At 44.2% G+C, this 27,521-nt stretch overlaps 1 protein-coding gene across 2 annotated transcripts in view; it reads right to left on the reverse strand.

The window, feature by feature from the left end:
* KLHL32 (kelch like family member 32) overlaps window positions 1-25,449 on the reverse strand; it is a 224,330-nt gene extending 198,881 nt beyond the window's left edge. For both annotated transcript variants that reach the window (XM_060114789.1, XM_060114788.1), the window contains exon 1: window positions 25,113-25,449. The gene's annotated coding sequence lies outside the window, so the exon portion shown is untranslated. The remainder of the gene's footprint in view (window positions 1-25,112) is intronic.
* Between the last annotated feature and the right edge of the window lie 2,072 nt (window positions 25,450-27,521).

Consider the following 27,521-nt stretch of genomic DNA (forward strand, 5'->3'; position numbering starts at 1 on the left):
AGTAATGGAAATAAAATAAAAAATAAACAAATGGGACCTAATGAAACTTAAAAGCTTTTGCACAGCAAAGGAAACCATAAACAAGACGAAAAGACAACCCTCAGAATGGGAGAAAATATTTGCAAATGAAGCAACTGATGAAGAATTAATCTTCAAAATATACAAACAGCTCATGCAGCTCAATATCAAAAAAATAAACAACCCAATCAAAAAATGGGCGGAAGACTTAAATAGACATTTCTCCAAAGGAGACATACAGATGGCCAAGAGGCACATGAAAAGATGCTCAACATCACTAATTATTAGAGAAATGCAAATCAAAACTATAATGAGGTATCACCTCACAGCAGTCAGAAAGGCCATCATCAAAAAATCTACAAACAATAAATGCTGGAGAGGGTGTAGAGAAAAGGGAACACTCTTATACTGTTGGTGGCAATGTACATTGATACAGCCACTATGGAGGTTCCTTAAAAAACGAAAAATAGAACTATCATATGACCCAGCAATCCCATTACTGGGCATATACCCAGAGAAAACCATAATTCAAAAAGGCACATGCACCCCAATGTTCATTGCAGCACTATTTACACTAGCCAGGTCATGGAAGCAACCTAAATGTCCATCAACAGAGGAATGGATAAAGAAGACGTGCTACATATATACAATGGAATATTAATCAGCCATAAAAGGGAACGAAATTGGGTCATTTGAAGAGATGTGGATGGACCTAGAGACTGTCATACAGAGTGAAGTTAAGTCAGAAAGAGAAAAACAAATATCGTATATTAATGCATATACATGGAATCTAGAAAAACGGTATAGATGATCTTATGTGCAAAGCAGAAGTAGAGACACAGACATAGAGAATAAAGGTATGGATACTAAGGGGAAAAAGTGGGGGGTAGGAATTGGAAGATTGGGATTGACATAAATACACTATTGATACTATGTATAAAGTAGACAACTAATAAGAACCTACTATATAGCACGGGGAGCTCTACTCGATGCTCTGTAGTGACCTAAATGGGAAAGAAATCCAAAAAAGAGGGGAGGGACTTCCCTAGTGGTCCAGTGGTAGAGAATCCACCTTCCAATGCAGGGGACGCGGGTTCATTCCCTGGTCGGGGAGCTAAGATCCCACATGCCGCGGGGCAACTAAGCCCTGTACGCCACAACTATTGAGCTCGCGCACCTCAATGAGAGAGCCCGCGTGCTGCAAACTACAGAGCCCACGCACCCTGGAGCCCACGTGCCACAACTAGAGAGAAGCCTAAGCACCTCAACAAAAAGATCCCACATGCCTCAATGACCCAGTGCAGCCAAAAAAAACAAACAAACAAAAAAAGAGGGAATATATATATATATACACACATACACATATGGATGATTCACTTTGCTGTACGGTGGAAACTAACACAACACTGTAAATCAACTATACTCCAATAAAAACTAATTTTAAAAAATGACGATCAATCTTCCAATGAAGAAAATTCTATATGGCTATTAAAAGCATTTTTTCCTTCTTGTGACTATTTATTCTTCTGATAAAGAGTAGATCCAGAAGATTCCACCAAAGAAGACAGTGTTTCTTATATTTTCCCCTGAATATAAGAAATGTAGCAAGGATATATTATAGAATTTTCTGCCTCCTCGCAGATTTGGAAAGTGTTATGAAATCATAAACAAATCTTAGGTTCTAACCCAACCTCACAATGTATTATTTGTGTAACCTGGGTAAATCACTTGGCCTTTCTCAGCCAACATTTACTTCTACATAAGACAGGGGTAGCACAACTCTTCCACATATACTTTCACTGACACTAAATGAAATGATGAGTTTGAAAGTACTTTCTACACAATGAGGTGCAATATAAGCAAACAACCTCATCAAACTCCCTCTAGTCGATGTACTCATTCTGTAGCAGATGGGGCATTTATCTCATAACATCCTGAGAAAGCTTAGAAAACTGACTTTTTCACCCAAAACCGCATTCCTCCCGATCTTATTACATAATTCTATTTTGTAAAGAAGTGAAAAAAGACAACTGGTCAAACTCAAAGTTCATTTTCTCCACAGAGCAATTTTAGCCAGGATATCTGAATAAAACAAGAAGGAAAACATTCTATTATTGCCTAGGCTACTCTACATAAAGCCTTTTTTCTGACACCTTGAATCATTGCCTGCCTCATAGGTAACATTTTCAATTATTCAAGCACTAGTTAATACTGTTGGTGTTGGCATGATCAGTAATTACTGTCTTTAATAATCACAGGCATCTGATTCCAGCTGCTCCCATCTTTGATATAACCATGAGCAACAGCCTGGCGGACAGGAACCGACAGGGAAAGAATACAGCCGGGGGTCAAGTTGATGCTGGTGGTGTACTAGCTTTCAGTGAGCTACCAGAGTCAGAAAGACATGCTGTAAAGTGAGACCGCAGATTAAGAAAGAATGAATGTCCTGAGAGTTCTGTACAAAATAAAATATTTTCTGAACATGAGAATGATTTTTGAATTTAGATCTGAAAAAGCTGGCTAAATAAATCATACCTTCAACAACCTTCTTTTGAGTAATTATAAAAAGAATTCATCTGCATACGCATTCCCCTGCCAGATATGACTTTTCCCTTCCCCAGATGGCTGGGGTGAGTGTCTGTGCATATGGCAAAGGAAAAACAGCAGGAGCTCAAAGTGCGTAAAAAGAAGTGAAGGCTTACAAAACGTGTATGGTGTGAGACACCAAGGGGACTATAAAACCAAAGAAGACCAACCAATGAACGCAAAGCCTGGGAGACCCATGTCCTGGCCCCAGCTCCGTCTCCCTTGCACAAGCCAGTTTGCTTTTCTGGGCTTCTGCTTTCTCATGTGGACAGTAGTGTGATCCAACTCTAATCAGTCTGGAGAGTTCTCTATAGCCTATGTGAAATTATCCAATGTTGAGGGTCAGTAAAAATAGGTAAAGCAATGTCCCTCAGTATCCACGGGGGACTGGTTTCAGGACCCGCTGCAGATACCAAAATACACAGATGCTGAAGTCCCATAGTCAGCCCTCTGTATCTGTGGACACAGAACCCATTGATACAGAGGCCCAGCCTTAGAAGTAAAAATCATACCACTGCCTGGATCCTGTGTGAACACCACCAAAAGACCCAGCCCTGGTTCTAGGGGAATATGGAATCTGCATCTACCATAAATCAAATATATTTTTAGAAAAAAATTAATGGGGGAATGAGAATGTGTGTGCATGTGTAGGGATGCATATGTGTGTGCAGATGTGGGTAAAGGTATGCATATGTGTGTATGTGTAGGTAGATGTGGTGTGTGTGTGTGTGTGTGTGTGTGTGTGTGTGTGTGTGTGTGTGTGTGTGTGTGTAGAGGGGAGCATAGACAATCCGTCTCATTCCTCTGCTTCCCTTTTTGTCTATCATCCCTCCTCTAAATCTCTGGCACTGAGTGCTAATTTAATTTAATTTTTAACCAAGGCATGTGGGCAAGGAAGATATGAAAGAGGCTGCATATTTATTTCCCAGGCTAGCTCAGAAGCCAGTCTGCATTAGGGAGTGATTCTCTGTAGAATGGGGACAGTAACGGATTAGTGATGTTGGCAGACAGGAAAATAGTGGCATCAGAATCAACTGAGGAAAGGCTTTTTCAATATCTCTATGCTTTCTGCTCTCTCTCTCCTTCCTTGAGATTCTCATATGATCCTGAAAGGACAGTCTGAATGCACCCACACACACACACATACACACACACACACTCATCACAACTGCAAGTTACTGCTACTGGTTTGCTGAGGTGGAATAAAAGATGAAGGATTTCACCTTTAATGTCCTTTCCTGCTCTGACACTTTAGGACTTTGCTCCTACCACTGATATACCTTCTAATTAAGGAAACACTTAAGGTGACCAGAGAACAACAGAGGTGACACCACATAACTATGTAGGAAACTGAGTGGCAAATAGATGAGGACTTCTAAAATAAGGAAATATATTGTACGGTAGAGCTAATCAGGAGTTGGTTTTTCATGGAGGAAATAGGCTAAACCTTGGTGCACAGATCTTAGAAGGAGAGGGACGTAAAGCAGCGTGCCAGGGGCCAGGCATGTACAGGATCAAATATATGCAGGAGGGCACGATCTAGAAGGACAGTGAGGGGGACAGTGCCAGTGCTGGGAGGAGTGCCAGGTCGGGATGACCAGGATAAATGGGGCCAGCGGACCTTGGGCTGCAAACTGCAGGGCGCCAGAACTTAGAGCGGCAACTGTGGAATCACCACTGGCTCTAAAGCAAGAGACCGCTAGAATAAAACACGTGTCTGAGGAAGCGACTTCAGATCCTGGTGCCCTAGACGGGTCAGAGCAGAAGGTTCTAACCTGGGATCCACGAACAGACTTCAAGTACTCGACAGCCCCTGCTGTTCTCTGCCACTCTTCTTCGGAATCCACATGCATACACGCATTTTGTACAGGAAAGAGGAATGTATTACATTCTCAAAAAGGTATGTGACAACTGCTTTCCCCATCCGACCCCCATCCCACCCACACACAACACAGGAAACCTGAGAATTCTATAGTGTTTGCAAATTTTCCTTGCGGGTGGGGGAGGTGCTTCTCCTGGTTCAGGTGGAGCAAATCAGTAAAGGGTAAAACAGGACAAGAGCAGCTAGTTGGCAGCATCCCAGGTGATCCTTGTGTAGCGGAGGACCCAGCAGAGGCTCCAGAGGGGAAGGGTGAGAAGGCACTTTCCCAGGCTCGCTTTTTAGGGAGGTGTTGATACAAGGGGCATTCGTGGATTATAGAAAGTTGGCTACAACAGCAGTCTTATCCTGAATTGGTTTACGATTATCACCTCATACCAAACCTCTTTTGCATTATAAAGCCAGTTTCTCAGAGCTATAGTGTCACATAAAATGTGTCTAAGTCATTCAGGAAACTAATTTAAGGAATTAGATCAAGTATGGCTAATTCTTAATGGAGATACAAACAGGCTTCCAAAAAAAGAAAGCAGAAATCATCATATTTCTTAAATCAAGTATCAAAATCCACATTTGACCACTTCCACTTATTTAGTAGGGATATTTCTCAAAATTAGTATTTTAAAAACTAGAGTCAATCCAGGTTGAAAGAATAAAACACACCTTTTTCACTGTCTATTTTCTACCAAAAGCAGTGCTGACTTTTTGGGTACTTCAGTTAAATTTAGTTATTGGAACATATGAATCATAAAAGCTGTACCTTTAAAAGAGTTTTTAGGAAAATTTTATTTTTTGAAATTTCAACCTGGTAAGCAAACCTCTGAAAAAGACTTGAAAAATTTGTTTGCAAAAGTACAAAGAAGCAACACCTGAGAAAGTCTAGTGAGCTATCGGTGACACTCTAAATTCTAAGGTGTTAATTATGTCAGGTTTCCAGGAGGCTTCTGCCCTGAAATATGCTCGGTTTCTGACTGTGCAATTCACGTTTCTATTTTTGATTGTACATTCCACATCTTCTATTAAGCTTTCCCTTCTCGAATTCCAACAATTTGTGCCTGTGCTAGGGACACTTACATCAGGTCTAGATGACAGTTATAGATGTATTATAGTTATATCTTTCCTCTCTGCTGTTCTGTGAATGTATTCAGGACACGGAGCACCTCTCACCCACCTTCCACGAAAATATCCAACAAAGTCTGCTGAATGAACAAGTAGACATTGTTTAGAGAGTAGGTATGAACCTTACGGCAAACTCGTTGTGCAAAAAAATTAAAAGCTTATCTCCCTGTTTTCTACAACTCAAATTCAATTTCTATTCTCTCAGTTGGGAAGCTCTGCCTTCTTGGGTTGCTCAAGCAGAGTTATGGCATGGTTCTGGGATTTACATTGTGGTAAAAGTTACGAGAGCTGGGCTGCCAGGTGCCTTCCGTCTCCAAGTCGCCATGTAACCTTAGCTTGACTGTCATTAAATTATCATTTTCAGTCCTTGACTTACTGGGTATTGGCAACATCCAAAACGGATAAATGCTCTCTCCTTCCTGAATCTTGCTACTTCCTTGGCTTCTATGAGTCCATCCTCTCTTGGTTTTCCCCCTTCCCCTCTGGCTACACATTTTTGTGTGTATTTTTTTGAGTTTTTTTTTGGGGGGGGGGCTTTGTTTTTTTGCTTCTCCCTCTCTACCTAATCATTATGTGCTGTAGTTCCATGAGCTTCAGAGTTCACTGATCTACTTTATCTCTAGGCAATTCCAACAACCCCTATTAAAAATCGTATCACATGGGCTTCCCTGGTGGCGCAATGGTTGAGAGTCCACCTGCCGATGCAGGGGACACGGGTTCATGCCCCAGTCCAGGAGGATCCCACATGCCGCAGAGCGGCTGGGCCCGTGAGCCATGGCCGTTGAGCCTGCGCGTCCGGAGCCTGTGCTCCGCAATGGGAGAGGCCACAACGGTGAGAGGTCTGCATACAGCAAAAAAAAAAATTGTATCACAGGCCCAGAGTCTTCTATCATGTCCAAACATACCATAACCTCCTATTTGATATCTTCATTTGAGCATCTTAAGACAGCTCAAATTTAATACTGCCATAACCACACGTAATTTCCTTCACCCATCCCACCCAGCCCCCAACAGTTCCTCTTCTAGAATCCCTTTCTTGATGAATTATACCAACATGCACCCAACTGCATGGAATGTCACCACCATGCAGTTGTATGGATTAGTATCACCATCCATGCAGACGGTACCTCCACTCACACAGCTGTATGGAATGGCACCACCACCCCCATAGATGTAGGATTCATAGGGCTCTCTCTCCCTCATTCTCAATATCCAATCGAGCACCAAGATCTGAAAATTTTACCTCTTAGCCCTTAAATGGTCTTCCCTCTTTCTCCCCACCTCCTTAGGCCAAGCTACTACCATCACCTCTGATCTGAACCAGAGCAACAGACAGCAACACCTTCCTACACTGATGAGTGCTTTCCTTCAATCAGAAGCCACTGTCAGCCTTCCAGGTCCTGTCACCCTTTGACTAAAACCATTCCTCGGGGGCTTCCCACTGTTTTTAGGACAAAGACCCAGGTGTGGTCCTGCCCTACCCACCCTCCAGCATCATCTCCCCCAACACTCTCCCTGGCTCTCAGCACCCCACTGTACCTTGCTGTCACCACTGTTTTCCCCCAGCGCTGCACTGGGCCTCTGTATATGAATTTTTTCCTCCTTTATTGGAAGCATTCTCCGCCCTCTGGCTTTCACCTCATTAACTCATCACATCCTTCAGACCCCCAACCCTACTTTCTCAGGGAAGGCTTCCGCACCACCCCCGTCAAAGCAAGTCAAACCCTTTTTACACTTTCATAACACCATGAACCTCCTATTCTCGGCATTTATTTCAGTTGTAATTTTACCCATATTTGTGAAATCATTTGATGAGTGCCCATCACTTCCACTGGAGTGTCAGCTCCAAGACGACAGAGCTCTGATCTGTTTTCCTCACCACTGAATCATCAGCACTTGGCACAGAGCCTGGCATCTAACAGATGCCCCATAACTATGTGCCGAATGAGCATTCTTGACAGCATAGAATAATATCAATGAGAAAACTGGCGATGCTCTTAAAAGCAAAAACACCAATGGCAGCATATTTAAGAAACAACAACAACACGGGATCTTTTAGAGTTTTCGTCCTGAAATGAGAGCATAAGGGTCACACAGACCCACCAGGTGTGGCCCGTGAATCACAGCTGTCCTTCAGCATTAGACACTGAATACTGGAAAACACAGGTGGTAGTCAAAATAAAAGTGCCTACATTCTCATTACCCCCACACCCAGGAAGAGGTGATAATGGGAAGAAAGACCTGCTCTCCCCAATAATAGGGGAGCAACCTTAGCTCCCAGGCCCTCCAGCCTCTGCTTAAGAATAATGATATAGTAGATAGCAAAAATTTACTGAGTGCCTACTTCCTGCTGGACAAGGAAACTTACATACATTATCGCACTTGATCCACATAATTATACTGCAGAGTAGGTATAACTGTCTCCAGAATACAAAGGAGGATACTCAGGTTCAAAGAGATAAATAACTTTCCAAACAACTAGTAAACAAAAGAACCAGGATTCAACCTTAGGGCTCTCTTTCTCTAAAGCCATCCCACTGATGCACCCCACTGCTGCTGCTACACAAAGCAAGAAAGGCAGCTACAAGCAGCCAAAGCCGCACTGGCTGTGGAGGAGGTACGTGGCTGGTGGACACCCTAGTCCAAAGATAGCCTTAATATCACTTGTCATCGAAAAGGGCCAGAGCAGCCAAAAGCAGTAACAACAGCACGGAGAAGGTTGGATGTGACGACATCTGTGGCACATGAGAAGCACCTGAGAAGGCTGGATCCCAGAAGAAAAGGTCTCCACTGGGGGACCCAGCCCTGCCCAGTACCCTCCAGCAAGGAACAACAGTGTGAACACACAACACAGAACAGTGAAATAGAGCCGAGGTCTGCTCCTGATGCTGGAGTGAGTGCCTTAGCCAGACGTGTTGTTTTGTTTCCACTGTGGAATTAATCCTGGAACTTTCCTTCACTACACTGATGGCCAAAGAAACCCTTGATTAAATAAAAACAAAAATTAAAAACCTTGGTATAAAGCAAGTTTGGAAGTGTTGTTATTTTGAGAATACTCAACATAAGGAAATATAAAAGAGATAAATTACTGGATTCCTTTAAATAGCCAACTCCCAGAGCTTTAAAGATTTTTTCGTTGTTGTTTTATTAAATCTTGCATTACTTGACAAAGAGGCTTAGAAATTAGATATACACAATACTAGAGGTTGTAGAGAAACCTTTCAGTACCTCCTGAAAGCCTGTTTATTTACAGAGCCTGAGAAAGGGAAATGGTTCACATTGGGAAGAAATAGAAGGCAGGTGGGGAAATGCTTTTTGTTTGTTTCTTTCTTTCTTTTGTTTTAATTTTATTTTTTTTAATTGGAGTATAATTGCTTTACAATGGTGTGTTAGTTTCTGCTTTATAACAAAGTGAATCAGTTATACATATACATATGTTCCCATATCTCTTCCCTCTTGTGTCTCCCTCCCTCCCACTCTCCCTATCCCACCACCCCTCTAGGTGGTCACAAAGCACCGAGCTGATCTCTCTGTGCTATGACAGCTAGTGGGAAGCAGCTGCATAGCACAGGGAAATGCTTTTTGAGACTAATTTAGCCATGGGTCTTAGAGTCACAGGGGTTTTTAGAAAGAAGAGTGAGATAAAGAAAGCCAAGTTTCTAAAGATATTAGTCTGCAGCAGTCCACAGGAAGGGATGGAAGAAGAAAGAAAGTGGCACAGAGAGACCAGCAAAGAAGCTACAGTGCTGAGGACGTGAATCAGAAAAGCAGCCAGGAGAACAGAGGGGAGAGGAGGGCATGCGAGATGCTGGGAAGGAGAAACTGAGAGGCCTGGGGACTGAATACTGAGATGACAGCCTAGTTAGCTGCAGGTAAGGTCAGACACACACAAATAGAGTAATATTTTACTTTTACACAAACATGCAGCTCCTTTAACCCACACTTCCTGAGCACTGGTGGTACCAAGTCAGAGAAGACCAAGATTCAAATGTCTAAAAAAGGCACATTTATTGATACAGAAGATCAGAGGTTACCTAGGATGAAGTGGGAGTGGGAATAAACTTTGGGGGTTGATACAAATGTTCTAAAAGTGGATTGAGGTGATGGCTGCACAACTCTATATACATAGACTAAAAATTATTAAGCTGTGCACTTACAATGGGTGAAGTTTATGGTCTGTAAATTCACCCTCAGTAAAGCTGTTCGTTTTTTTTTTTTTTTTTTGGAACAGAGAAAGGTTTATTGCAGGGCCGTGCAAGGAGACGGTGGCTCATGCCTTAAAAAGCCCAAACTCCCCGAAAGCTTTCAGCAAATCCCATTTATAGGAAAGATGAGGGAGGGGCATGGTTAGGGGTTGCAAAATTTTTGGTTTCAGATCCTTTGTTCTTGAGGTCAGGTAATGATGTTCCTGTAAATCTCCACCAAAACAAATGTTATTCTCTGTTCTGACAAGAAAGCGCAAGGCCCCAAGGCACAACTTTCACCCTCAGAGGTCCAGGTCCTTCCTCATAAGAAGGGGGTCCCCGCTCAGGCCAGTTACCCTGTCTGTGAGCATCCATCCAGCACTCAGTCTGGGTCCTCCCGCCGGTGCCCAGGCCCAGATGAAGAGTCAGATCTTAGCTGGCAGTGCCTTCAGGGTCAGGTTCCCCGACCCTACCCAGAAGTCATCACTGAGGGAGCAAGGCACCCAGGATCCAGCTGGCCCTCAGGCTCCTCAGGCCACCCAAACATGGGGGTGGGGGGGGGGGGGTATGCCGGGTCCTGCAGACTGCAACACATGCAGACTGCTACTGCCACTAGGTCGCAGAGGCAGGGACAGGGGAGGGGTTCGCGTTGCCCAGAGGCCTGGGCCCAGACAGTGGGTGGCCATGGCAAGGGCTCTGGAACTCTGCAGACACAGCCCTCAGCCTTCTCCCCAGGCCCCCCGGCTCACCCGCCAGCCAGAGGCTGGAGGGCCTACAGCAGTGGTCCCCAGTCTTTTTGGCACCAGGGACTAGTTTCATAGAAGACACTTGTACCACGGACCGGGTTGGGGGAGAGTTCAGACGGTAATGCAAGCGATGGGGAGCAGCAGACGAAGCTTCAATCGCTCCCTTCTGCTCACCTCCTGCTGTGCGGCCCAGAGCATGGTAACCCCTGGCGTGGAGGACCCAGGGGAGAAGGCTGCGACCCGCCTCTTACCGCACTCTCGGCCGAGACAACCACCACTCGGCCGACCGATGGCCCAGCGGGGCCTCTAACCACCGCACTAGTTGTCTTGCGCTGACAGCTGCCTGGTAACGGTCGTTCAGGTGCGTCTGCTAACAGCTGCGTGCCACCTTGCTTCTATTACTATTCCTCCCTTTTCTGATACTCCTCAATGTTGAGGAGAAAATGTGGGTATGTCTTGGATAGAGTGGTTAATCATAAACGCAGTAGAAGAACTGGGTTTTAGGGGGACTTGGTTTCAACCTCCAATCCTGTTTCGTCCTTCACAAATTTGTAAAGCTGCTCTCAAAAAGTGATGAGAGCTATGGAGAAGGGACAGTAATACACGGTACGGAGAACTGAGAGTGAAGGGGTGTGGGGGGGGTAGTTTGTGTTTTAAATAGGCGATCACAGTGGACCTCAGTGAGAAGGTGACATCTGCGCAAAGACCCAAAGGAGGTGAGGGAGGGAGCCTGGGGACAGCCAAGAGGAGGAGAGTCCAGGTAGAGGAAACCAGGGACGACGTGCGCAGGTTCTAAAGTAGAAAAGGAGGCCAGTGAGACCAGGGCAGGAGTGGACAGTGAACGGTAGAAGGTAAGGACAGAGGAGGATAGGAGGGGATAGATGGTATAGATTGTGTTGGTTCTTGGGAGGGAATCTAATGCAGTTTTAAGCTAAAGACTAAGGTGATCTAAGTCCGGTTTTAAAAGGATCATCCCAGCTGCAGTACTGGGAACAGTCTCTGGGAAGCAAAGGAGACCAGCTGGGAATCTGCTGCAGTAGTTTAAGCATCAGCTGGTGTTCACTGGGGCAATGGTGGGAGCAGGAAGGTGGTCCGAAACGGTCAGATTCCAGGTATATTTTGAAGGTAAAACCAACAGAATGTCCTGACTGCTTGGATGCGAGCTGTCAGAGGAAGAAGCAAGGAAGACTCCACGGTTCTGGGCCTGAGCAGCTAAAGATGGGGAAGCTCTGGATGAGGCAGGTTTGAAGGAAAAAAAATTAAAAAGCATGTACTGGGAACTTTGCTACTAAACTATATTATATCTGCCCAAGTCGCTTCACATAATTTTGGTAACATTCTTCTAAAGGCCAATTTGACTCTAAGGTAGGTTTCCTTCCCACACGTTCCTTAGTCGGGGTACTTCAGGGAAATGAACTGGCCATGAAAAATGTAGAAATATTTATTTAAAATTCTGATTCGTGGCCTTCTTTTTATTCTTAGGACTGCTGGACAGCTTATTTTCTTATAACTTCTTCATTACGCTTCTAATGACATTAGATTTAACCTGCCTGGAAAGGTCCTGCTGTTGGTCCAAAGTGAACCAACAGAAAAGAGCAGTGACACCAGTGACAGTCACTTATCCCTCAGTGGTTCTTCTGAAACAGCGCCACTGAGCTGGGAAAAGGCCCGACCAATGAATGTTGGGCTATGTTAATGAACTCCATCGCCTATAACAATATCAGTGTTAGGGCCTCCCTGGTGGCGCAAGTGGTTGAGAGGCCGCCTGCCGATGCAGGGGATACGGGTTCGTGCCCCGGTCTGGGAGGATCCCATGTGCCGCGGAGCGGCTGGGCCCGTGAGCCATGGCCGCTGGGCCTGCGCGTCCGGAGCCTGTGCTCCGCAACGGGAGAGGCCACAACAGTGAGAGGCCCGCATACCGCAAAAAAAAAAAAAAAAAAAAAAAAAAAAAAAAATCAGTGTCAGAGCAAGATTCATGAAGTGTCACAAAGAAGTGCCAAAATTCAAGGTCAATCTCTCTTGTGAGTTATTTCTCCTTAGAAGAAGGCTCTCTAAAGAGATGAAGGTCGAAAAGGTTAAATTCCTATCTGTAGATTTCAATAATACCTACTCTCATTTCACGATGTAAACTACAGATTTTCCTTTCTTGCACTTCTAAATTTATATGTGCGTGTTGGGTTCGATTTATTCTGCACATGTGGCCACCGGACTTCTCCATGAGATCATTATCATGAACACACGAGTTAGAAATACACATTAGGCTCAGCAGCTGTGCCCAAGGCCATTACTTCCTCTCATTTGGCACAGATGGCCAAAGAGATGATTTTGGCACACGAGCCAAGTGCTAGCCACCTAATGAAGCTGCAGCCTCAAACCCAACTGATGGTAAATGCAGTTTTACAGTTATCCTTACCCTCCTCCCTCTCTCTCCCTCTCTCCCCCCGCTCTCATCCTTGACACAAAAAGCAGAAGAAAGTGTACACCCTAACTCTAAGTTGCCAAAGCTCTAAACACACCGTTTCATCTGATTTTCTAAGGAGGAAAAGGTAACTCAACAAAACAATTCCAGTTCTAAAATGGTCATTCTTTAGGTCAAAAGTCTTTTTTCTTCAACTCAAAAATAATCCTCCCAAAGGGATTAAGTTGGTTTGTACCTAACTCAATATCAGAGAAACCATCACAATAGTCATAATAATGATTAAACGAACACGGACAAACAAATATAAGTATGGTATCTGCCCTTCTTTCATATACTCACACGCCTTAAAATGACTTCTCTTAAAACTATAAGTAGGCAATATCCTCACCATGCATAACTCTCTTAGATTGTAAAATTCACTTATAATTTCATAAGCTGTTTAATGGCAAGGTTTCTTTTTCTCCTTATCTGTATGCTAGTGCTTAAGAGTTGCATATCTCCTCAAAATGCCTGATGTTCAAATGTTTTGATGCTTTAAGATCATGATAGTGAAGAAGGTCATGAAATTCCCCTCAGACATAAAAGATGCACACACACAGTGACACTCTGTTTCAGCCAGTTTCTGAGGACAGAATATTAAATTTAAAAGCCTATTAAAAACCTGCAAAACACCCTCCAAACCTGCCCTAAAATAAAGAGCAAACGACAATTCAAAATTACAGTTTCTCTGCTCCCAGAGAAATCCTGCTGTAAAGATCTATACTATTCTGCCACAGTTCACTACAGATAGACCTTTTAATCAATGACTCATAGGACTTGATCCACAGTAGAAACTATATTGTCCAGTTGGCTTATATAATGCCATGTAATCACCATCAACACTAAATCTAAAAAGGTATGAAAAAAGCATCTTATTTTATCTTGTGCAGAAATGTCTATTTTTTTTAATCAATCAATCTGCTTCAATGTTGGGTAATACTACTATGAGGATATTTATAAAGATGCTCTCTGCAGTAATTCACCTGATTACTTGTACACAAATTTGAGTGGAAAATCCTAACTTCTGTTTCAGCAGTGAAGATGTTAATCACACATTACGACTCCTATCCAGAGTACTTAGTAAGGAATTGCCTGCAATGTTTTCTTTTGTTTTTTGGGTTTTTTTGCGATACGTGGGCCTCTCACTGTTGTGGCCTCTCCTGTTGTGGAGCACAGGCTCCGGACGCGCAGTCTCAGCGGCCATGGCTCACGGGCCCAGCTGCTCCGCAGGATGTGGGATCTTCCCGGACCGGAGAACGAACCCGCGTCCCCTGCATCGGCAGGCGGACTCTCAACCACTGCGCCACCAGGGAAGCCCGCCTACAATATTTAAACATCCACTGAATATCCATAGAGTTGGGTGACCTCAGAACTTATTTACCTTGCTCTTTTTTGCTAAGTATGAATGGCAAGAAAACTGAGGCCTAGATTCAGGTGGCACGGCAGGTCCTTGGGAGGTAGGAATAAGGAGCAGAGTGTATGCAGGTCACTGTGCTCTTGACCTGCAGCTCGGGGATTAGATCCACCATAAGAACCACTCGGGAAGGGTGTTCTAATACACAGGGGCTCAGTACCAATACAGATTCCAACACAATAAATATAGACTCCAGGAATCTATATTTTTAAAACAACTCCAGGTCCTTCCGAGGACCATCTCTTTACAGAGCCTGGTTGCAACCTCTGTAGAACAATGATCATGTATGATTTTCTAAAGCAAGGCTCCAGAACAGCCAAACAAATCAATAATGGAGCTCTCTAGTATAAACAGAGCTTTTAAAAATTATATCTAATTTTGTTCTCATGATTCTTACTATTATCCCAGTTATAAAGGAGACTCGGGCACAGAGCTCCCGCGGCAGAGCTGGAAACTCAAGGACTCTGACTCCGAGGGCCCTTGTTCTCCCGATCCACTTCATTGCACATGGCCCCCAGGCTCACCTCACGTACAGAAATACAGCCAGTGAGGGATTTTCAGTTCTGCTCTGGGACCCAAGCAACCACAGGTGGGAGCAGTCTTAAGAAAAGGCCTTATCAACAACACTGGCACTGCCCTCAGGAAGCCTGCAAGTTGGCCTGAGAGGGAAATGTGGCTGGATCCTGGGAGGATCCTCTTTCCTGGCTGAGATACTGATGGACGCCGTGCCACCATATAGAAAAAGCCTCTCCTGAAACTCAATCCGCTCCCATCCCTGAGGTCAACCATGAGGTTCCAGATAAGAAGAGAGAGAACTAAAAAAGTTCTTGAGTCAGTGATACCCGGGCTTCTTATTTTATTTATTTTTTTAACGTCTTTATTGGAGTATAATTGCTTTACAATGGACTGTTAGTTTCTGCTGTATAACAAAGTGAATCAGCTATACATATACATATATCCCCATATCTCCTCCCTCTTGCAACTCCCTCCCTCCCTCCCTATCCCACCCCTCTAGGTGGTCACAAAACACGGAGCTGACCTCCCTGTGCTATGCGGCTGCTTCCCACTAGCCACCTATTTTACATTTGGTAGTGTATATATGTCAAGCCCACTCTCTCACTTCGTCCCAGCTCACCCTTCCCCCTCCCTGTGTCCTCAAGTCCATTCTCTATGTCTGTATCTTTATTCCTGTCCTGTCCCTAGTGAGCTTCTTACATATCTTGCTCTATGGCTGGTTACTGTCCAACACACTTCATGGGCTCACTTAACGTTGAGATGCAAGAGGTCCTCTTTCATCCTTGCCTCTGTCTCTTCATCAATCAACACATGAATAAAGAAAAGTAACTGAATACCAATAGCTGCTGATGGAGGCACTGCAAGTTTGCACATGAGCCAGGAACGATAGCAACAAAACCCTTCAGCAATCATAGGATATGGTTTTCCAAACAGAGGCCAATATAGAGGAAGGAGAAGAACTCCAAGAATACAGTGCCCAGAAAGAAAAATACAGTAATCAAGGCACATATTGAGGAGGTCTGGGAATTTCATGCCCCATTAGGACAAGGGGTAAAGTATGTCCTTATTTACAAAGGCAATACATAGCTAAAACACGTAACTGACTCTTCCTGTCCCAATTCCACACTTATCAAACCCTGAGCCACAAAGAGACAAGGTGCTGACCAATGAGCTCCACCCACATCTGCAAACTCGTCAGCAGTTACATACATCAAATATATCAATATTCCACTTTAAAGCAATTGATAATATGTAGTGACAATAAATTAACTACAGACTTCTGGAGAGCAATATTGATAGAACAACATGAAACACAAATCAAAAGTTGACAACTCTGGGGCCTCCCTGGTGGCGCAAGTGGTTAAGAGTCCGCCTGCCGATGCAGGGGATACGGGTTCGTGCCCCGGTCTGGGAGGATCCCATATGCCGCGGAGCGGCTGGGCCCGTGAGCCATGGCCGCTGGGCCTGCGCATCCGGAGCCTGTGCTCCGCAACGGGAGAGGCCACAACAGTGAGAGGCCCACATACCGCAAAAAGAAAAAAAAAAAAAAAAAAAAGTTGACAACTCTGTGAAAGATAACAAGGTCAGAAAAGGAAATTTAACCATAAAACCCTACAGATGACACTAAGATTCACAAATTAGAGTTTCAGTAAAAAGTCAAGTTAAATACTGTGTAGAAAGGCCTTAGAGCTGTGCTTGAGTTTCTCAAATGACATTTGATCAATTCGGATGCCCTATCTTTAGATGATACTAAATACCTTCAAGAAATGATAAGTAGCTTTGACCCAAAGCTAAAGAAGATAAGCTGTGTCCAAATTAAATCAGATTGTAGGTAATTAATGTTTCCACAGAAGAAAAAACCAAAACCTTCATTCCATATTTCTTTAGGCTTTGAATTCTCAAAAAACCAATCAGTCATATCAGCTCAAAGACATCAGTCTGAGAAAGACTAGTGAATCTTTGCAGCTGAAGGGTTATTGGATTATATCTATACTACTGCCTATCACAAAAACAGCACTTTAAAAAAAAGTCTCCTTTCAGGGAATGTCAAACAGAATAGATGAGGAAGCAAGTCAAAGAGAGACTCTATCAAAATAAATCTCTTCCATTTGGATATCTACCTCAATTATGAATCTAAATTTCCAAAATAATAACCACAGCTGTCACTTGGGAAGTGGTTGAGAATATGCTCATATTAAAAGATTTTTTTTCCTTAGTAATATGATTTTGTAACTTTGCTGTTGTGTGAATTAGATGCAAACACAAGATCTGGCACTGATGTCATCTTGGCTACCATATTTTTCATCCTGGAATTCAAACCTCACCATAATTAATATCTACTATATACTGAATCTTTTTTTTTTTTTTTTTTTGCGGTACGCGGGCCTCTCACTGCTGTGGCCTCTCCCGTTGCGGAGCACAGGCTTCGGACACGCAGGCTCAGCGGCCATGGCTCACGGGCCCAGCCGCTCCGCGGCATGTGGGATCTTCCCGGACCGGGGCACGAACCCGCGTCCCCTGCATCGGCAGGCGGACCCCCAACCACTGCGCCACCAGGGAAGCCCTGAATCTTTTTTTTTTTTTTTTAATTTTACTATATTCTCTTCTGGATTCGCAGAGTAAAGACATAGGTAAAGGATATTCTGTCTTTGACAAATGATCACAAATTTAACATGAGCAATTCCCTAAGCCTTTCGTATTTTAGGTATCTAAACTAATGTTACTTACCAACTACTAAACATATATCTGAATTATTATATTGCAACATATTTAAAGAAACACTGAAATAGATAAATACATACATACATACCAGAGCACATTTAGCACAAGAAACAGCCTTTTCTATAATGAAGTGCTTTGTAATTCACTGTATGATAAAAACAGAACTTAGCATGGTATATAGGCTCCTAAAATTTACTTCTCAGACTACCTTCCTATAAATGTTCTTTGTTATCACTACTACAAAAGTCAACAGTGTAGTAGGCTGCTAGTAGTTCCCACAGCTGTCTGGGTTACCCCAAGCCCATGAGCTGGGGGGTAACCTTGAAAAAAGTCAGGACACACTAACCTCACCTGCACCCCTAGGTCATCAGAGAACCAAATGATATCAAAAAAGCAGAAAGATCACTCTGCCGTTTGTGAAGATAAGGACTTGCTTGGCAGGGGCGGGGGAGGGGACAGAGAGTGGTACAGAGGAAAAAGAAAAAAATAGATTTAACTAGGAAGTATTCTCTTTGGGAAGACTTTAATCCTATCTGACTTGAAAGTGAATTTGAAGAGTTTTTTCTTTGAGCCTGGGGAGCTCTTGACCTTTTCATAAAATCTACATAATTCAGCATGAAGGGAAACCCCTAGTTGAATAGAAAGATGTGGGCAACTAGAACTTGATCTCAGAGAAAGGTTAGGAGGTCTGTACCCACCAGGTAATAGATGCTGCTTTCATTAATCCACAGGGGACACAAGAGGAAGCTTTGTGCTTTTTACAGATGGGGACCCCTGAAGAGATCCTATAATAGGGCCCCAGTGAGCTGCCTAGACAGGAGAAAACTGACCCTCCCTCCTTTTCACTGTGGCTTCAGGAGTTGCAGAAAAGAGGGGGAAGGCTTGCCAGAGCCTCTGACAGACATTAACCCCAGCATACACATTCCTCTCCCCAGGAGAGCCCACCTAAGCAGTCAGTCCACTGCTCACTCAAAGCTGCATTACACAAAGAGGCTAGCTCCTTGCTAAGGCTGGCAGACCAGATTAAGACATTTTACATGGGACACACAATTTAAGTGAATTCTACCCTCATGTTGAGGAAGGCAAAGGTAGGAGGGAAAGGGAAGGCAAAGGGAAGGAATGAGTGAGTACTGAGATTTTATTATGCACCGGGCATCGTGCTAGATGTTTACTATGCGTATCTTATTTAGTCTGAGAGTAGCCCTGTCATCAAGGTAATAGAATTCCCATTTTACAGATGAGGAAAATGAGACTGAGGGGAGATATGTTAGCTCGATCCCAGAGCCAGTACCAAGATCACACAGCCAAGAAGTGTCAGGTTTAGCATTCAAATCCAGGCTCCAAGGCTGTGCCACGCTACCTTGCACACAAATACAACGTGCAAGAACTGGAAGAACTAAAACTTATAAATAATAAGCCTTCTAAGCAATGATTTAAAATGAGGCACCAGAACTTGTGTCATAAAAAATTGCAAAATGCCTCCTCCACTGCTCTTGGCATCTGTCCCATTAGCATTGACTGCGTTCCCACTGAAGCGATCAGCTTGGATGGGACTACTTATTCGAACAATATCCTGTATGCCAAACAGGCTGTGCTAGGGAGCAGGGGGATTATAGAAAAGTCCTGCTTCTAAGTAACTGGAACTAGCTCATCTGGCATGGAAAGCAGACTATATTATACCTCAAACAAACATGTAGGAGCAAGTCAAGAGTCTACGAAAACTGCCACAGATTTTCCTTCTTCATTTAAAAATCATCTTATCAGTCAGTTAATTCCAACCTTGTAGAACTCTTTTAGACAAATTTACAGCTTTCAGTGCTTTCACCATATGTGGAATTAATCTGACTCCAAGTCAGGTTTGCAACTGTTATTTTTTTATACATAGTTCTTCTTAAAATCTCATCGAAATTTATAGCGCCGTATGTCTAAATCAAGTTAAATGCATTAATGCATCACAATGTGCATATGAAACATGGCAAGAGCAAAAGAAATATGAAGAAAGTTGAGTGCTTCTTCCACCTCTTAGGTAAAGATCTCAGCAAGAAGGGTACGAGCATGAAGGACCCTATCAGAATCACAGAACCAGGGAAAAGAAGAACAAAACGAATTTCATCTATTTATTCTCAATACGTGGGAAAGCAAGATGTTCTAGGATAAATCCTCAAGTTCTACTCTCCAAACCGGAAGAAATTCTGAGATAATGGGAACCAGATAAAGAAGGAAGGAAGGGGGGAGTGAGGCACTGCCTGACACAGAGACAAAACCAGGTCTATCTCCACTGTCATCAAAAGCTCTGTTTAATAAGAAAGAAGGGGGGCTTCCCTGGTGGCGCAGTGGTTGAGAGTCCGCCTGCCGATGCAGGGGACACGGGTTCGTGCCCCTGTCCCGGAAGATCCCACATGCCGCGGAGCGGCTGGGCCCGCGAGCCATGGCCGCGGAGCCTGTGTGTCCGGAGCCTGTGCTCCGCAACGGGAGAGGCCACAGCAGTGAGAGGCCCGCGTACAGCAAAAAAAAAAAAAAAAAAAAATAAGAAAGAAGGGCTCCTAACATCACGTGTTCATAATATTTTCCATTACTTGCCAAATATATCTGTGAAGAGCAAATCATCACATTGGCTTATACTGTACTTGACTGGAATTAAAATCCCTCCAAGTTCAAAGCGAACTCCTGTCATGCCAAATGTCCTCAGGGCTAGACTCTAGCTGGCTGTCATGTTTTCTATTTTATTTCATCCTGTTACCTTGTGCCCATGATTCTAACAGGCAGTTCTCCCACCCAGTCATTCCAAATCTAGTACTTGAATCCAAGTCTAACTTCCACTTACTTGTCACATTTTTTATTTCATATTTCCACTCACGAAACAAAAAGTTGACCCAATCAGGATCAAGAGCAGAGGACAGGGGCTTCCCTGGTGGCGCAGTGGTTGAGAGTCCACCTGCCGATGGCAGGGGACACGGGTTCGTGCCCCGGTCCGGGAAGATCCCACATGCTGCGGAGAGGCTGGGCCCATGAGCCGTGGCCGCTGAGCCTGCGCGTCCGGAGCCTGTGCTCCGCAACGGGAGAGGCCACAACAGTGAGAGGCCCGCGTACCGCAAAAAAAAAAGAAAAAGAGCAGAGGACATTTATCTGTTACTAAAGGCTTCTCTCTGGGTGTGAGTATAGATTTCCAAACAGCTAACACACAGCATACATTTCTCCTCACTTATCCCACAGATATGAGACTTCATCAAAGGTGTATCTAACATTAAAATCTCTATCTGCAAGAGCCTCCCTAACCTCCAAGCCTGTGACCCTACGAAAAGAAAATGTTTACACTGATATGTTCTTTTCTCATCTAATTTTCACAATCTCTTCCCACTTCTAAAAATCCAGTTATTTGTCTACTCTAATTGCATTCATGTAAAATATCTATATATGCTTTCTTTCCACAGAAAAGTGATAACATGAGAGGAAATTACATGCCAGTTGTTAGATATTAAGAATACAGACACGCCATAATAGTTAATGGGTATTTATTGTGTACCAGACTCTGTATAGAGAACTTAATACTTGGTTCATCCTTTGCCTTATGTTCAGTCTTTTAGAAGAATCAGCACTACACTCTCTGGATTCTCCTCTGTGTCTACAACTTCCCTCTTGGTCTCCTTCACCAACTTGTCTTCCTCCACCCCCTCCCTACATCCCCAGTTCCTTCTTCTTGCTGCACTCCAATTGGAGACCATATTTCTTCCCATAGCCTGTGTCATCCCTTCAGCTACAATGATGAACTCATCAATGTCAGAGATCATGTACATTATCCTCTCAGCTCACAATTCCAACTGACTGTCTGGCAGAACCTTCCATCTTTCGACAGCTAAAGGGATCTTCATTTACTATAAGCACACCCAGCCATCGAGGTCCAGCACTAATCCTCCTCCTACACAGGATTTACCTGACCTCCACAGTCAGAATATTTTTTAATTTTTTCTTGTATCTGTGTTTCTGTGGGATTTTGTATCTCTGTCGTAGCATTTCACACACAACTGCCTCAAAATCACAATTATATACATGTCTATAACCTCCATTAGGTAACTGGCAGAGAAGAGTGGGTATGAAGTGAGGAGAGCTGCTGAGGTTTAAAGTTTTCTTTCACTGGTCCAGTTTAACATCATGTAATCTTGGATTCTTCATCTGTCAAATGGAAATAACATGCGCACTTTATAGGGATGTTGTGAAGACAATATGGAAAGCAGTTTGCATGTAGAAGGGGCTGGAAAAGTAGAAGCTGCCAGGAGCAATATGTTTGTTTGCTTTGAATCCTTAAGGGCAGAGATGTTATCTCCACAGCACCCAGGCAGGACTTTGTTATATCAGTATTGACTAACACCTTCATGGCTCTTTTATTAGATGTGCGACACATTTCCAGGAATTGAAAACTGAAATTTACTTATTTATCACTAAAGCCTCCTTCCAGGGGATGATTTTAGAATAACAGAACTATTAGAAGCGACTGTCCAAGTGTTGGTTTTTTCTTTTTTAGTGAGACCTATTTGGATCCACAAAAGAAATGATGTAAATAAAATAACACTCCTTTCTGACCACCAGGTCTGCTTCAGTGAAGTCTACTGACATCTTTGTGGTTTAGTAGACATACGAGAAAGTGGCAGCCTCTCAAAAATATTTGCTTCATTACAAGATTACTTAAGGAGTAGACTATTTTCTCTGCCAGGGTCCTGGAATCGAATGTCCCTTTGAGTTTCCAGTTACATTTTTGTTCCTTTGGAACCTTGCAATATTCTGTGGTAGGTTTTAACTCATTACCTAAAGCCTTAATAGGAACTTTTCATTGAAAGGTCCAGGATGCTCCTTTTTTCTGACCAACTTTCTATTCTACCTCTTCCTGCAATGACAGGTACCCGACTGACTTTTCCTATACTTCTTAGTCCTAGGCGCAGAATAAATTGTTACAAGCATGAAAAGTTTTAAACTATAAATGCTTTTGTTTCACCAGATTCAAAAATTCCTCTTTTGGAGCACTTCATGCTCTTTCATTTTCTCTGATATATGAGAAAGAGACCTAGGAACCCTCAGGAACAAACTTGGACCTGTTTATTGGATGTTGAGCATGTCTGTTAGAGATTTTAATATCAAAATCAGAAAACTCCCAATCACTCTCATAATGATGGATGTATTTGTTTACATCAGTATTCTGTTAGAGAAAAAGTTTAGAATTGAATGAGACCTCAGTAGTTATGGACTGCAAACAGGTAGGCCCCAGGCCACTTGTGGACCAGATATATTTTTAACATGGTCCTTACAGTTTTTTAAATTAACGACTTCAAATTTTAAAATCTGGAAGTTTCTTTTTTTCTTGAAAAAAAAAGAGAACCTTTTAAAGCCAGGGTGGCAACAACCAGCAACAGGCAAGTAGGAGCTGCCCCCTTTACAGTGGTTTGCATGTTCCAGCCATAATCCACACCACCTCTCTCCCACGTGTTTCCCCCTGGGCCTGCTCCAGTCCCTTACCCTGCCTGTCAGACCCCTGCACACACTGGACAAGCAGACACAGGATTTTTTAAAAGGCAAAGAGCCTGGATCCAAAAAGGGCTTTCCCATTCACTAGCTCTGTGACCTTGAGCAAGCTCTGAGTCCCTCAGCTTTAAACTGTTTAAAGCTGAGTTTAAACTGCTTTAAACTGTTTACAGCTGAGTTTAAAGCTGAGTCCCTCAGCTTTAAACTGAAGATACTTCCTTGACCTCACAAGGTTGTTATGGGGATTAAAAAAGAAGTGTACAGAAAGTACTTTGTAAACTGGAATATAAAATGTTTGTCATCCTTATTCATTTCACAGCACCTGCCCACCGTCAGTAGCACAAACCCCCTCCACCTACCTCAGTTATGATCGCTTCCCTTCTTCCTCCTATAATTACACTCTGTATGACACAGTTTAAAATCTAAATAAAAAGAATTTGATATATTTCCTGGCCTCGCTTAATAAAAGGTAGAAAAAAGGAACAAATATCAAAGGAAAACAAAATGAATTGTTGAATACCAGTGGGTCTTTACTAGGCCACTTCTGTTTGTAATGAAGGTATGAAGTTACTGCAGAGTGTAATTACTGGACCGCAGATCTCTCCAAGTGCTGTGTGATAAGTTCACCCATCAGGTGCCTGAGGCCTAAAGGTGAAACTGACAGCCCAGTTCTTAGGGGTTCCTGTGAGGCAGACCTCCTCTTGGGCCTCACCAGTGCTCCAGTAAAGGATCCAATCTATCAGAAAAAAACCAACAGGATCTAGAAAGCTGGGCTTCCTTCCTCTCTGCATTTTAATATAAGCTCTAAACGCTTAGAATCTGGTGTATTAAGCTATGGCACACATTTTATATCTATATCTACCTACATATAGATAGATATACATCAAAAATCAATAAGAGGGCCTCCCTGGTGGCGCAGTGGTTGAGAGTCCGCCTGCCGATGCAGGGGACACGGGTTCGTGCCCCGATCCCGGAGGATCCCACATGCCGCGGAGCGGCTGGGCCCGCGAGCCATGGCCGCGGGGCCTGTGTGTCCGGAGCCTGTGCTCCGCAACGGGAGAGGCCACAGCAGTGAGAGGCCCGCGTACAGCAAAAAAAAAAAAAAAAAAAAAAAAAAATCAATAAGAGACTTGAAAGAAAACAGAATCTTCTCAGAAATGGGCAGAGGTGCAAAAAACTGCACTCAAAGAGTGATGCAGTGGATACAGAAATGTTAGCAAAGATGTATGCTATGAAAGCTACCTCCTTACATTAGGAATTCACATATGTGTTCCTGTTCTGGTCATTTTACAGCAGAAGATCTTCCTTGTGTGGGGAACCATAATTAATTCATCTTCTGCTTTTACTGTTAAGACAATCACGCCTGAGTGAACTGCAAAATATACTGTGGAAAGAGAGGGGAAGAAGGGATTTTAATTGGAATCAGAGTTCTTTATAAGATCACCAAAATGGGAGTAATTTATGATTCAAGACTCAACCGGCTGAAAAATCCATCTGACGAATCCTTTTTAAAGCACTCCATACAGTGCAATTACCGCTTTTCTTGAAGTTGAATGAAACCGTCGCCTGAATACAGATTAACGAATGCCAAATTACCACAAGGTCCTCAGTGTACATTTCACTTTTAAAAATCAAAATAAATAACAGCATCATTTAAGAAACCAGTTCTTTCAACAGACGCCCCAAGGCTGATGTTTAAGCAAGTCTCCTTGGCAACCAAGGAGCAAAGTACATCTTGGGCTACGAGGAAGGGGAGAAAAGGGGGAGCAACTCCAGGGCTGGGTAAAATAAGTAACCGGGAATAGTAATTGCTCCCGCTAGACGACGCTGCTAGAGGCTGCATGCCCCTGAAATTTCAACTCCGGTCTCGCCCCCACTGGCTCACCAGCAGTCTCCCACCCTCTCCCTCCGGTCTGCAGGCACCAACCCCGAACAGGTTACGAGGAGAGAGAGACTAGCTTACCCGAGGGGGTGAGCGGTCTCCGGGGTTACGTACCCGAGGCGGCAGCGCAGGCACCGGGCTTTCCCTGATGCACAATGGCCCTGCTTCGCCCGACGATGCGGAGGTTAAGAGAAACCGCAGTAGCTTCTCTCCGCCGGTTTGGGGACGCAGCTGTGAAGAATTAGCGCGCTAGCGCGTGTGTGCGCGTGTGTATGTGTGTGTCCGTGAACGTGTGTGCGAGCGTGTGTGTTAGTGAGCGTGTGTGTGTCTGCGCGCTCCCGGACTCTCCCGCGGGGAAACAGTGTCTCCTAGTAAATGAAAGCAGCTGCCAGCCCCGCGGGTGGCGCGTCCAGCTCGCTCTGCTCTAGGCAACAGCGTCAGCCTGGACACGAACCTCGGCGGAACAGCGCGGGCTCAGACAGCGAAGGGCTCCGCCCCCTCCCGCCTCCGGCGAGCCAGCGCGCACGCACACCCCGCCCCCTCCGCCGGCGAGCGCGCGCGTCCCCCTCCGCCCCCACCGCCGGGGAGGCGCGCACGCCGGTCAACCCCGTCCCGCTCCCGACGGCGCGCCAGCGCGCGCGCCCGCTCTCCCCGGAAGTCGGCCTCTTCCGCGACGGTCCTCTATTGCCCGGCACTTGCACTGCTAGCCGCTGGATCGCTTGCACCGCCTGCAGCATCAGCTGCGGCTCCTCCTGCGACGACCGAGATCCTGGGACCCAGCCCGCCTGTTCCCAGACTGTCTCCCAGGGCTGGAGAGCGACCTGCGGGAACAGACGCCGTGACCCCAACTTGGTGTGGACGCGGGCTCTGGCCCTCTGCTTCCCTCCCCCGACCCAACTAACTTGTAAAGTTCAAATTGCTCCTATTTCTAGTGGCCCTTTTACAGGACCGATGTCGTGGCCCTACTTAGGATAGCATACTTTATGGTACTGTCGAAAACGGCTTTCTGGTAACCTTAAGAAATGACAAGGGATCTCCAGGGATGGACGACGGAAGCCCTGAATCTGAGGAATGAGGAAGAGTTTTTGGTTGCAGCTAACTCAGCATCAAAACTACAAACAGACAACAACCCCAGAATACCACCATTAAATTTCGGGGCCTGGCCCACTCGTATCACTTGCGGGTCATTCCTGTCATTCCTGTGTAAAACATCCTTAGAAACGCAAACCTAAGTAAAGTGAATAATTTTGATAGGTAAAAATATTACATATTTCACTTTTGAATTGAAAACCTTGGTCCGATGTGGAGTTATGCAACCTGGTAAACATGAAATGAAACTCTAAATTGGAGTAAGCTGTGTTTTGTAGGAGTTCGGGGTTTAAAGTACTAGGAAGATGAAATTTCACAGAATGTTAAGTCCCTTCTCTTGCAGGTGTGTTCTTCCACAGTTGGGCTAGGAACAGTTGCCCTGATCTGTTTCAGGTGTCCCTAACATTCTCATTAGTCTCAAATCAATGGTTCAGCACTTTTTCCACTTTCAGACCCGCAAGTTTTCTGGCCCTGTCCCCCCCTCACCCACTCCCTTGGGGCCCATCTGGCTTTCAGTGCTTCATTCCCATGGTCTTGGTATTTGGACTTTAGATCCTCGGTCCTACTTGTCTAGAAGTCCTGGACACCAAGATAGGCACAGGAAAAAGAATGACAAACACCTGACTACAAACATGAAGTGCAGTGTCATTTTCTAGAATTTTTCATAAGCAGTTTTATGTTTTTTATTAGGTTTTGTTTTATACCAGAAGATCAAATGTCGAAGCACGTTTGAACCCAAAATACTGACAATGACTTGGTGTCAATAAATAAAACATTCCCTTAAGATTCATAAAGTATTTGTCACTAAAGTGAATGTACTTAAAATTTTAAACCCCATCTATAAGGATTAGATTATCTGTTTGTTTAGAATAAACAGAAGCTATTTATCAAAAACAAATAGAAAAGAAAAGAATATAACAGTATTTACACAGAAAAAAATATGCCACCAACTCACCAACTGTGTGACTATGGAAGGGTTTCTTACTGCCCAAGCTGGGTCTGTCTTGTTCATCATTGTATTCCTACAAGTTAGCACAATGCCTGTCACATATTAGGGGCTCAGTAAATATTGCTGACACATAGATACTGAGGGTTACATAAGGAAATATACATTAAATGTCTAGTAAAATGTCTAGTTCAGAGAGGCAATTTTTTCCCTGTATGACTCCCTAAGATTGATTTAAAGCATAGTTTTATTTTAATTAAGAAAGCCTTGGGCTTCCCTGGTGGCGCAGTGGTTGAGAGTCCGCCTGCCGATGCAGGGGACGTGGGTTCGCGCCCCAGTCTGGGAAGATCCCACATGCCGCGGAGCGGCTGGGCCCGTGAGCCATGGCCGCTGAGCCTGCGCATCTGGAGCCTGTGCTCTGCAACGGGAGAGGCCACAACAGTGAGAGGCCCACA

Source organism: Mesoplodon densirostris, chromosome 12, assembly GCF_025265405.1.
Source record: "Mesoplodon densirostris isolate mMesDen1 chromosome 12, mMesDen1 primary haplotype, whole genome shotgun sequence".
NCBI classification, from domain to species: domain Eukaryota; kingdom Metazoa; phylum Chordata; class Mammalia; order Artiodactyla; family Ziphiidae; genus Mesoplodon; species Mesoplodon densirostris.